This window comes from Lissotriton vulgaris, chromosome 10, assembly GCF_964263255.1.
Source record: "Lissotriton vulgaris chromosome 10, aLisVul1.2, whole genome shotgun sequence".
NCBI classification, from domain to species: domain Eukaryota; kingdom Metazoa; phylum Chordata; class Amphibia; order Caudata; family Salamandridae; genus Lissotriton; species Lissotriton vulgaris.
In genome coordinates, this window is record NC_141698.1 from 429,740,003 (window position 1) to 429,751,531 (window position 11,529).

Consider the following 11,529-nt stretch of genomic DNA (forward strand, 5'->3'; position numbering starts at 1 on the left):
GGATCAACTTCATTATTTGGCTGCTCACTCTCCTGCACAATTTGATCTTGGTCTTGATCAGTATCAACTACCTGACATACCGAGTCATTAGCCCGAGCTATGTCTTGTCCCTGTGTTGTATGAGTACTCAGGTTTGAAATTCCATTTTCTAAGGTATCTGAGTCTAAAACTACACTTCCCTCGACCTGGGAAGGTATATCAATCCAGGGTGAGTCAGGTGAGGGACTTAGGGGAGATAGGTTAGGGGACAGACTAAGGCCTAAGGATTCGCGTCTCTCATTATTAATCTTAGAGACTACTTGTATCATATAATTTTCTATAGAATTACCCCCCGCTGCTAAGTTCTTTTTGGGCATTTTTCTTAAACCAGTAATGATAACCAAATAACAACAATGATATACTGAATGACGGTATATCCAAGATGTAAAACAAGTATGAGTAGTCTTACTGCAAACCAAACTAAGCAAAGACAGTAGGGGCAGAGTGGCGTGTCCAGTCCAGTCTCAGCCTGTCTCGGACTGTCTAAGACTGTCCGCCCTTAGTCCGGGCTTCGTCCCGGGTGATGTCCCGCACACGCGTCCCGCTAACGCGCGGGTCTTTGGTTTATAAGTCGACTGTGAATAGAGGGGGCGGAGTCACGGGAAGAGGCGGCAGGTGTGCTGGCTGGAACGCGCACAGCCTGCTGGCCCTCGCAGTCCCGACCTCTTTGATGGCGACTCCCCTCGTTGATCCGAACGCCCAGCGGGGCTCCTGGCACACAGATGCTTTGCCCTACGGGGCTCCTGTCAGCAGCACAGAGACAAACAGCAAGGTCTCCTTCACGAGCGGCTCCCGCGGAGCGGGGGCCGCGAGGAGTTTTAAACAGTCCAGCAGGTGGCGGAGACACGGGAAGAGGCGGCAGGTGTGCTGGCTGGAACGCGCACAGCCTGCTGGCCCTCGCAGTCCCGACCTCTTTGATGGCGACTCCCCTCGTTGATCCGAACGCCCAGCTGGGCTCCTGGCACACAGATGCTTTGCCCTACGGGGCTCCTGTCAGCAGCACAGAGACAAACAGCAAGGACTCCTTCACGAGCGGCTCCCGCGGAGCGGGGGCCGCGAGGAGTTTTAAACAGTCCAGCAGGGGGCGGAGACACGGGAAGAGGCGGCAGGTGTGCTGGCTGGAACGCGCACAGCCTGCTGGCCCTCGCAGTCCCGACCTCTTTGATGGCGACTCCCCTCGTTGATCCGAACGCCCAGCGGGGCTCCTGGCACACAGATGCTTTGCCCTACGGGGCTCCTGTCAGCAGCACAGAGACAAACAGCAAGGTCTCCTTCACGAGCGGCTCCCGCGGAGCAGGGGCCGCGAGGAGTTTTAAACAGTCCAACAGGGGGCGGAGACACGGGAAGAGGCGGCAGGTGTGCTGGCTGGAACGCGCACAGCCTGCTGGCCCTCGCAGTCCCGACCTCTTTGATGGCGACTCCCCTCGTTGATCCGAACGCCCAGCGGGGCTCCTGGCACACAGATGCTTTGCCCTACGGGGCTCCTGTCAGCAGCACAGAGACCAACAGCAAGGTCTCCTTCACGAGCGGCTCCCGCGGAGCGGGGGCCGCGAGGAGTTTTAAACAGTCCAGCAGGGGGCGGAGACACAGGAAGAGGCGGCAGGTGTGCTGGCTGGAACGCGCACAGCCTGCTGGCCCTCGCAGTCCCGACCTCTTTGATGGCGACTCCCCTCGTTGATCCGAACGCCCAGCGGGGCTCCTGGCACACAGATGCTTTGCCCTACGGGGCTCCTGTCAGCAGCACAGAGACAAACAGCAAGGTCTCCTTCACAAGCGGCACCCCTTTACTCTTTTCTCTGACAGATCTCATCAGGTCAAGCCTGCTGAAATGTATCATTAGAATAGACCGTATACGTTCTCTGGAAGAGTGTTGTCTCAACCGTCGAAAAATGCACTAATAAAACTCTAGTCAGCCATCAGTTTGCAAACGCCCCTTGGTATGAAATGAGGTACTGGAAGAGAATGCCAGAAGACCTTCTGTTATATTCTATTATAGCGGGCAATGAACAGCCATCCCATACAGAAAAAAGGCGTAGAAGAAAGGTAGAAAACAGTGACAAGGGGAGATATCCGAGATGAAAAGTGCTTGCCAGAGAATGATAAAAAAGACAAGAAGTCTAAGAAAATGGAGAAAAAAAAGAAAGAGTCTTGAACTAGAATCAAAACTTGGCAGACTTGGTATCCGGACTTTGGCAGTACCAGCAGTGGGCTCTTAAGATAAACTTTGGGCATGCGGACGTAAATTTTCCAAAATAAGCTATGTGCTTACTCTCGGCTTTGAAGCAAATTGTTTCACATGTATCGGTAATTAGTGGAGCCCGTAATCAAATAAAATGATGGGTGGAGTGACTGAATAAATCTCAGTCACTGGTAATCATTCGGGGCCAAATTCCAGTCCCTCTTTTTTTACCACAATGACCCTACTGAAGAGGCCCAAATAGGTTGAAACCTGCTGGGGTTGCGTCTGTTTCCATTCAGAGGCAATTTGGCCCAGCAGTTCAGGTTGGACTGTCCCTTTTGGAGCAGGACCAAGGGGTATTTGCATACACCTAGTTCCTGTCTAAGGTGGAATAGTGTGCAACAAATTATCACCAGTGGCAGACATAAATTAAATTAAAGCAATGCCCCTATAGTTTTTTTTATTATTTCCTGAATGAGTGAAGCGACATCTTAACAGTAGTCAATTTCAACCAACCCACTCTACCTCTGAACATGCTTCGCTGCCCGGCGGGTCACTTTTTCTCGAACTTCCAGCCCCACTGCATTTTCTTTTCACACTTCTAGTACTTTTTGTTTTATCAAGATGCTTTACCAGAAATGTACCTCTTTGAAAATATGTTTTTTCATACTAGGAATACATTTCCTTTGAATTTAATGAATAGCGAGCAACAGGATTGTGAGTGCGTTTGCATATTGTCGCAAAGCACAGAATAACTACGTTGCCTGAGAGTAAACTAGCATATGGACATACCCAGTCTGTCACTTCTAATTAACTTACCAAGAACATAATAACAGGATCATGGACTATTCAAGTAGAAAAACAAGAATTGGCGGCAATTCAAACTACCAGCCCACAAACACCATTCTCTTCCCTCCTTCCTCCTCCCCTACAGTAGCTTTTCTATTGCCTTACCTAGTCTTCACCAGAGCACCCCTTTCGCAGCTCTCCGCATCTGACAGGTCCCCCACAGACATCCTCTCGAATGCCCCTCTCAGGTGCCCCACCAGACAACCCTCTTTTCTCCCCCTCAGCTATTTCACTAGCTAGTTGTTGTAGGTCTGCTGCGCCGCCCCCTGCTGGATCATCCTTGCAGGCCGTAGCCCACTGACCTCCAAACTCGCTAGTTGTCGCCTGGTAACAGCCTTACTACATAAACCGCCACCGGTGACGCGCCCAAATGGCGAAGACCACTGCAGCCGTCTTGGAAGAGAACAGAAAACAGGAGCAGATATAGTTTGTGACTACGTCGCGAAGGGTCAGAACACAATAGCGTCACCAGGAATTAGACTGTTATGAATCAGATCCCAGAGAAAGAAAGAAAGAAAATGAAAACTCATTATACGTTCACCACAGATGCACAAATCAACATATTTTCAAACCATTCCAGCTATTTTTGAGTAATAAGACTGTACTCAAATTATTCTTTCATGTAAAGACGTGCCTGGCTGTTTTATTCAACCTGCCTACACGAAGAACGGGCTCTCCTAAATTACGGCCAGGGCAAACTACTGGCGGAAGGAACAACTACAGAAATAGAGACAGCAACCGCAGAGGCCATCCTTGAATATAGCTATAGAATGTTAAAATACAGGGACATACAGACTAGACTATAAAATCTTACAGAAATAAACCTGCTTAGACCTAATACTTAACAAGCATCCTGATGGGCGTAAGAGGCCCTTGAAGACTGTGCTGCGGGGTGGCATGTACGCTACGCTCTGTAGCAGGCTGAGAAGGCATGCCAGGTGACTGTCGGGGCATTGCTGGTACAGCCTGTGGAGGCCCACGGCAGGAACAGCGCAGGAGTAGCCCGGGGCCCACCTGGCAGTATGGTGGAGTTGCTGGTACAGCCTGTGGAGGACCACGGCAGGAACAGCGCAGGAGTAGCCCGGGGCCCACCTGGCAGTATGGTGGAGCTCCGCTTATTAGCCATTGGTGTAGGGTGACTAGAATTTTAAAGCAAAAAAATTGACATTTCCCAAAAATAGAAGGACTACAATTTTACTTCAACCCTGTGCACAGAATGACAGTGCTCCTTAGCAGAAAATTACAGAAAAGGCAGTAAGAAAATGCATAAAATGCCCTTTTTAAAGCCAGTTGCATGCCTGTTAATTAAATTGCTTTCCTATAACAGCTGCTAACTATCCCTGCTTTGCGAAACATAAAAAAATACCTCCCACCCTTTTCAGCCGACCCTCTCAAAAAACCGGGACAAGCTTAATTTCCTGAAATCTGCCGGGACAGCTGTCTAAAAACCAGGACTGTCCGGGCAAATACGGGACGCCTGGTCACCCTACATTGGTGCAGACTTCACTATGGCACAATGAGAATCTCCCTCCACCTACGGATTATGAGTAAAACAGACTGGAAGGTCACGTGTCGCTCCCTCCCCCCCTACCAAAGCAGAGATGTTAACATAGACTTGGGCGAGCCGAGTGCAGCCGTCACTGTTTGCTTAGTTCCCGGTCAGTCGGGATCAAATGCGACATTACCACACTTTAAATATATATCTTAACATCAATTAACACCCCCCAAAAATGTTTTAAAACGGGTGCTTGCTAAAATATGAAGCGCAGCGCCTGTGTTGTTAATAGTTAATGTTTATCCCTGGTGCGGGACAGCAACGAGGAGCAAATAGTGGAAAAGCGGGCGCCTTAGTGCAATCTAAATCGCGGCGCCCATGTTGTGAAAATAAAAGCAAAGATGTTGACGGAGTTGGGCGAGCCATGCGGCTGCCACTGTTTGCTTAGTTCTTGGTCAGCCGTAATTATATGCAGCGTTACATACTTTTCAAAAACAATGCAAAGTAATAATTATTGAAGAAAACAATTAAAAAGGTGGGCGCCTGCCAAACTACTAAGCTTGACGCCGTGGCCTGCTGCAATGAAGTGAGTGTAATAAGATAAGACCATTAAAGAAATAGTGATCACCGGCAATATAATGGGGAGAGGAGTTGGCTTAACGGCTGGGGCGGTGGACCTCGAATCTGGGGAACTGGGTTCAAGTCTCGGCAATGACACTGTAAATACTGTGATTCTGGGCAAATCTCTTAATCTCCCTATATCTAACAACAAAAAAATGAATGTCATTTGAGATGTCATCAGTGATGTCACTGACCATGTCATGAATGATCTAATACGTGACACCATCAGCAGTGGATTGCGGGTGCGCGAAATATAGTTAGTACAACTAACTATATAGGAGCAATTTCAATGGTTTTGTATGAGTGAAATGTCCAGCTAACTATAACACCCCTAAAACTTATAGTTTTTTGAGTGAATTTCAAAGGTTTTTTTACAGCTAATTCCTAACTAGATAAGGCCTGAAACCTATGGTTTTTTCAGTGAATTTGCAAGGTTTTTTAAATGCTAATTCCTAACTATATAAGGCCTGAAACCTATGGTTTTTTAATTGAATTTGCAAGGTTTTTTAAATGCTAATTCCTAACTATATAATGCCTGAAATCTATGGTTTTTTCAGTGAATTTGCAAGGTTTTTTAAATGCTAATTCATAACTATATAAGGCCTGAAACCTATGTTTTTTTCAGTGAATTTCAAAAGTTTTTTTAATGCTAATTCCTAACTATATAAGGCCTGAAACCAATGATTTTTTTATGAATTTCAATGGTTTTTAAAATGCTAATTCCTAACTATATCAGGCCTGAAAGCTATGTTTTTTTTCATTTAATTTCGAAGGTTTATTAAATGACAATTTTGAAATGTATTAATTGTTATTTTTTTATATTGATTTACTACATTTTTGCAGGCAGGTGTTCAGAGGGCACGCCCCTTTTTACAACACTCTGCAGCGCAACCCCTGGCGCGTTTGCAGAGGAGGAACTAATTCCCCTTGCATACTGGGGGTCCTTGGGGGGCAACTAGCCTACCAGGAGCCTCCAGTATAAGCCAGTGGGCTGCATTGCAGAGAGGTGTAATAAGGCTACACCCTTTTTTACACCTCTCAGCAACGCAGCCCCCAGGCATGTTTGCAGAGGGGGAACTAATTCCCCTTGCATTCTGAGGGTCCCTGGGGGGCAACTAACCCACCAGGAGCCTCCAGTATGTGCCAGGAGTCTGCTTTGCTTTGCCCCGGAGGGCAGCGGTCCCCGGGGCAGTGTGGGGGGGATTGGGCACCCCCCACACTTCTTTATTACTTTGCCCCCGCAATTTGGTCCCTTTTGGGGATAATTTTTAAATAAACATACTGAGCAGGCCTAGGGGGTCAGGGTGCTTCTACCCTGCCCCCTTTTTTTTCTACACGTTTGTTTTTCTGCTTTCTTGTGCCTCAGTCTACCTAGCACAAGATGAATGCCAACACTTCCTGGTTAGAAGTGTTGACAGCCAATGAGCATGCTGCTTTCCTGTGAAAGGCATGCTGATTGGCTGCCACTGTCTGTCAACACTCCAAACCAGGAATTGTTGGCAGCCATCTTGTGCCTCAGTAGAACCAAGGCACAAGAAAGCAGTGAAACAAAGGTGCAAAACACACAAAGGGGGCAGGGTAGAAGCACCCTGACCCCCTAGGCCTGCTCAGAGGGTCCCACAAGGACCCCCCAGGCCCCCAATAATTTTTTTGGATCGCGGTGTGCGCACCCCAGCGATTTTTCAAAAAAAAAAACATTTGGGGGGCCTGGGGGGTCCTTGTGGGACCCACTGAGCAGGCCTAGGGGGTCAGGGTACTTCTACCCTGCCCCTTTTTGAGTTCTACACATGTGTTTTTCTGCTTTCCTGTGCCTCAGTCTACTGAGGCACAAGATGGCTGCCAACAATTTCTGTTTTGGAGTGTTGACAGACAGTGGCAGCCAATCAGCATGCAGCTCGTACTCGGGAAGGTACAGAGTACAGTAAGCTTACAGTGCACGCACGGTGCAATGCCTATAGATATATATATTTTTAAAATCCGATTTTCTCAACAACTACTGGAGGGATTTACACCACTTAACAAAAGGCTCTACTGCATACCAGCCTCTACCATTTTGCCAAGTTTGGTGTAATTCCGTTCATCGGTAAGGGCTGTAGCTGTCCTATGGAAAATTGCATGGGGAAAACACGTTTTGGGGCCCCCCTTTTTTCTTGGCCCCCGCTTCACGAATCCCCCTGAAACTTTCAGGGAAGGAGCGGAGCGTAACGGGCCCTCTTCTTTGAGAAAATCGCGTACATTCATTAACTGGTGCCAAAGTTATTCCCAATAGAATGTTGCGGATTTCCCATGTAAACTAGGTCCTAACTATATATACCTGCTGGCGACCGCCAGCAGGTAATATATATATATATATATATAAAAAATATATAAAGCACACTTTATAAAACCACAAGTGAAAGGTCCAGTCATTGTGGGAGGTTGCAGAATGGGAGACAAGGCGGTACCAAGGAGGGACTAGTAAGCCTATTTACCAATGAAAAGCAAAGATTTAGGAAGGATGGTAAAAGGAGCCATTTGAAAAGATGGGCAGGGAAGTGGGCGGAGCTTGTATGAGCTTATATTCCATTCTCAATACAGCACTGCTCGCAGTGCGTAGGCTCGACTTAAAAAGTAACAAGCATTGGCATAGCCAATAGGCCTTGCTTTTGGGACCTTATAAGTGTTTAGCCATGCAACAGTTGATGTTGTTGCACAAAGGATCTTGTGCTGCATAACTAAATACTTATAAAGTCCCAAAAGCGAGACCTATTGGCTATGCCAATGCCTGTTTTTTTATTTTTACAGTGTTTTATATAGCGCAAACTTGACCCTAATCAGGTATCAGAGCGCTAAACATAGCACCAGTTGTGTTACATGAGGACACACTCATTTTTATTTTTTTTAGGCATGTGGATATTAAGTGTATTGTCCAGAATCACAGGATGTTCAGCGTTGATGCGGAGACTCGAACACAGTTCCTCAGATTCGATGACGACCGCACTAGCCGTTAGGCCAACTCCTCTCCCCGCTACCAAGTAACAACTAGTATGGGCATTAGAGTAGCCCATGAATCATTCATTATTCAAAACATCCAGGAAGGCCGCCAAAGTCCTTATGGTCGCTTGTGATCCACATATTGTGAGGTCCTCACAAAAGATTCTTAAGTCCACAATGCCTCAAAAATGCCAAGGAGTCCTCAGCAGAATCCCAGCAAAGCATAAAAATCTCCATTTGAATTTTCCACAGCCACAATGATGACCATTCTAATGTTCAAGGGTGAAAATGCGGATAGAAACTCACTGTGGTGGACATAGATTTTAACTACTCCACCATATTCATCCCTCTGATATGCAAGATAAGTTCCATGTTTAAGTCATTAATAGAAGAAACCTTCTCTATGCCCCAGTCCTCTTTGACTACCAAGCCAGTGATTTATCAACTGTTGCATGGCTAAACACTTATTATTGTTCTTTTAAATTGTCTTGCATATGTGTGTAGACTCTGTGCTTTTTATTGTGGATATGTGAATGGATTATTGCAAAAAAAAGTTTGTGAGTGGGTAAACGGATGTACAAGTGCAAGGATGAATGATACAGTGCATGCATGCTAAAATACTGAGGGCCTAAAGTCCAAGTGACTGGAAAGGCATTTTTCTTATCAGCCAGGCCCATTGGCATGGCCAGTGCTTGTTTATGACATATATTATTTATTTATAAAACTAAGCACTTGCCTGCGTTGGGTTGTGGGCATCACGCTGTGTCATTTCAACTCTTTGCCTTCAATAAATGTTTTTGAAATAAAATAAATAAAACCAAGCACTTTCTCACACTAGCCTGTAAACACCCTCTGGGTGTTACAAGTGCAAAAATCAGATGCTCGTGAGACTGTTGTTTTGGCTCCGCCCTCAAACCTTAGGGACCATTCCCCCATTCAGCGTTACACCCAGGTGCCCTCTGAGGCCAAGAATCTGGGCTGGGCACGGAGCGGGCTGATAAGGAGCAGGGTGTGTGCCGGCCCAAAAGGGCACTCTGTAGTGTAAACGGAGAGGCACTTGAAGGAGCTGAGTGGAAATGTTCAAGCCAACTATCCGGGGAAATGAGTGGAGGAGGGTAGAGCAAGGAATGCGTGGTGGAGGAGAGGGACAGCTGAGAAGTATTGTATGAAGGCTTTTAATTGATGTTGTAATCTCCATTGTATTGTATGCTGTAGCAGAATTTATATAGCGCTTCAAACCCCTGACAAAGCTTAAGTGCTTTACTTAGCGCTCTTTTAGAGTTGTGCTTTTGAAAAGATGGTATATATAGTATGACGTGTTAGCTGATGGTCACGAAGTATGAAGACATGAAAGAAAAAAAATTGAATTTGGTGATATTCGAAACAATCCAAGGGATTAGACACTAGGTTTAAATTCATGCTTTATAAATGTGTGATTTTGTGTTCTCGCATACAGTTTAAAAATAAACATAGTTCCCACGCCTAAAAATTGTTCATTTAATGTAATGCGATCAAACTTGAATATAGTCTTGTGTCTGCTCAAACATGTATATTATTTGGGTGACCTGATGACTCAGTCTCGCCAGGTACACCCGCGTTGGACTTTCCTTTAATAACTGGGTGTATTCTGGGAGTTGTAGTTTCGTTCATTTCAACAAACCCAACCGTGCCAACTCTGCTGAAAACATGTTGTGAAAGGTACCCTTAAGAATGGAAAATAGTGTCCTTGAAGACAGGACGTTGTTTGGTGACCATAACATATGCCACATGTGTTTAATAACTTACTCATGCTCAAGGTGGAAATGAGTGGACTGAAGTAGTTGAGTACAGTAAGTTTCACCATCATATATCACCTCTTTGAAAATGTAAAATATGAGTGCCCGAAGCCTGCTCCTGTCCAGAATGTAAAAAAGAGCAAGGTTTGTTCTAGTTTTTCATGATGTTAGATTTACCTTTTGAGGGCAGACGCCTACATTTGGATTTGGGATAGACGAGTGATGAACGCGCTGCAGCACCAAAAGAGGGAGAAGCAGTAGGTGAAGAGAAATACTGGGAATGGTAGGAAAGAGAAAATAAGAGCTGACGCAGAAGCCGGAATTAAAGGAAGAACAGTGGGGGATAAAACGCAAGAGAAGCCCGGGAGTTGTGTGCGAAAGTGAAAGTGATCGCGATGCACTTAATGAGGCCAGCAGAGTGACGAGATCTGTGATGGGGGAGGGAATTGAAGCGCAGAGAGAGGCACGCAAAGCACGCGCCTGTGCACATGCACTCAAACTCTTGGCCAACCATGGCAGCATATTTTTGAAGCCACTTACTAAAAGTCACTTCAGGTCAGCGCATGAGCTGGGTCAGGCGAGACCGAAAAATGTATGTTGACTGCCAGGCTGTTTTTCAAGTGCTGCCCCTCGTAACTCCACTCCCTTGAATTTATGGGTTCAAGGAGTACACTTTTTAAAATTCCAGCACTGCCCAAGAGCACACAATTTGGCCATGTGGGGAAAGGGGAGGAGGGTCGGGACTGGAAAAAAAAGTCTCCTCTTTACACTGTTTCCAACTAGACCACCGCGGGTAGCCTTTAAAAGGACAGGATGCGATTAAACACGTCTATCACTCACAGCCACCCTCGCAGCCCAACAGACGACTTGTAGTTTTGCCGAACACACAGTGCCTCCATGTTAACCAAGTTTCCTACGAAATGATAATGGAAACCTGGCCACCCTATTCGTCGTACCTATGCGATACCACACTCAGATGTGCTCCCAACTTTACCTAGCCCTCTGCAGGAGCGGAATCACCTTCTGGGGGACTGGGAAAATCCTTATGGCAAGGACTGCAGCAGATGAGACTAGTTCTTCCGACGAAAGCCACCCGGACTATACCTGCGTCACAGCGCGTTATCCAGTTAGCAGTTATCCTACCAGTTCGGCGTCCCTAACAACGACGTACTTGACGTCGGAGGCACGTAAAAGTGCGCCCAGCGCGCGTAGGTGAACCGCCACCTTTCAAATCAATAATAAACAAGGCGCTTACAGTACTCAGCCGAGCTGGAACGATACCTTCTTCCCAGTCTACGTTCGCGCGTTGCTTCCCACCCCCCTAGTATTAGACGAGGCGCCTGGAAAGAACCGGCCCATTACCACAAACGTATTGGTGTTTTCAGCGGAAACGGGCTGGTCCGTGACCACTATTACAGAGGGCCGCTGTTTGCTGCAGGGCGGTGACACTGATCACCGAGACCCGTCGCCTGTACTGGCGTGGGGCGACGACGTTTTATTTATTTAGTGCAAGCGCGGACATTACCCGAAGGTGTCTGAGCGCTGTAAAATAGAGCCAGTTACGTTACAAGAGAAAAGTGTTACATAATAGAACATTA

The 11,529-nt window shown here is 46.6% G+C and overlaps 1 protein-coding gene across 3 annotated transcripts in view; it reads right to left on the minus strand.

Annotated features, from left to right (window-relative positions):
* TEDC2 (tubulin epsilon and delta complex 2) overlaps positions 1–11,039 on the minus strand; it is a 334,684-nt gene extending 323,645 nt beyond the window's left edge. The window contains exon 1 of one of the 3 annotated variants that reach the window (XM_086941286.1): positions 10,926–11,039. The gene's annotated coding sequence lies outside the window, so the exon portion shown is untranslated. Of the gene's footprint in view, positions 1–10,887 lie in introns of all 3 variants that reach the window. The other 2 variants (XM_086941287.1, XM_086941285.1) reach the window with 2 other exon arrangements.
* Positions 11,040–11,529: the final 490 nt, after the last annotated feature.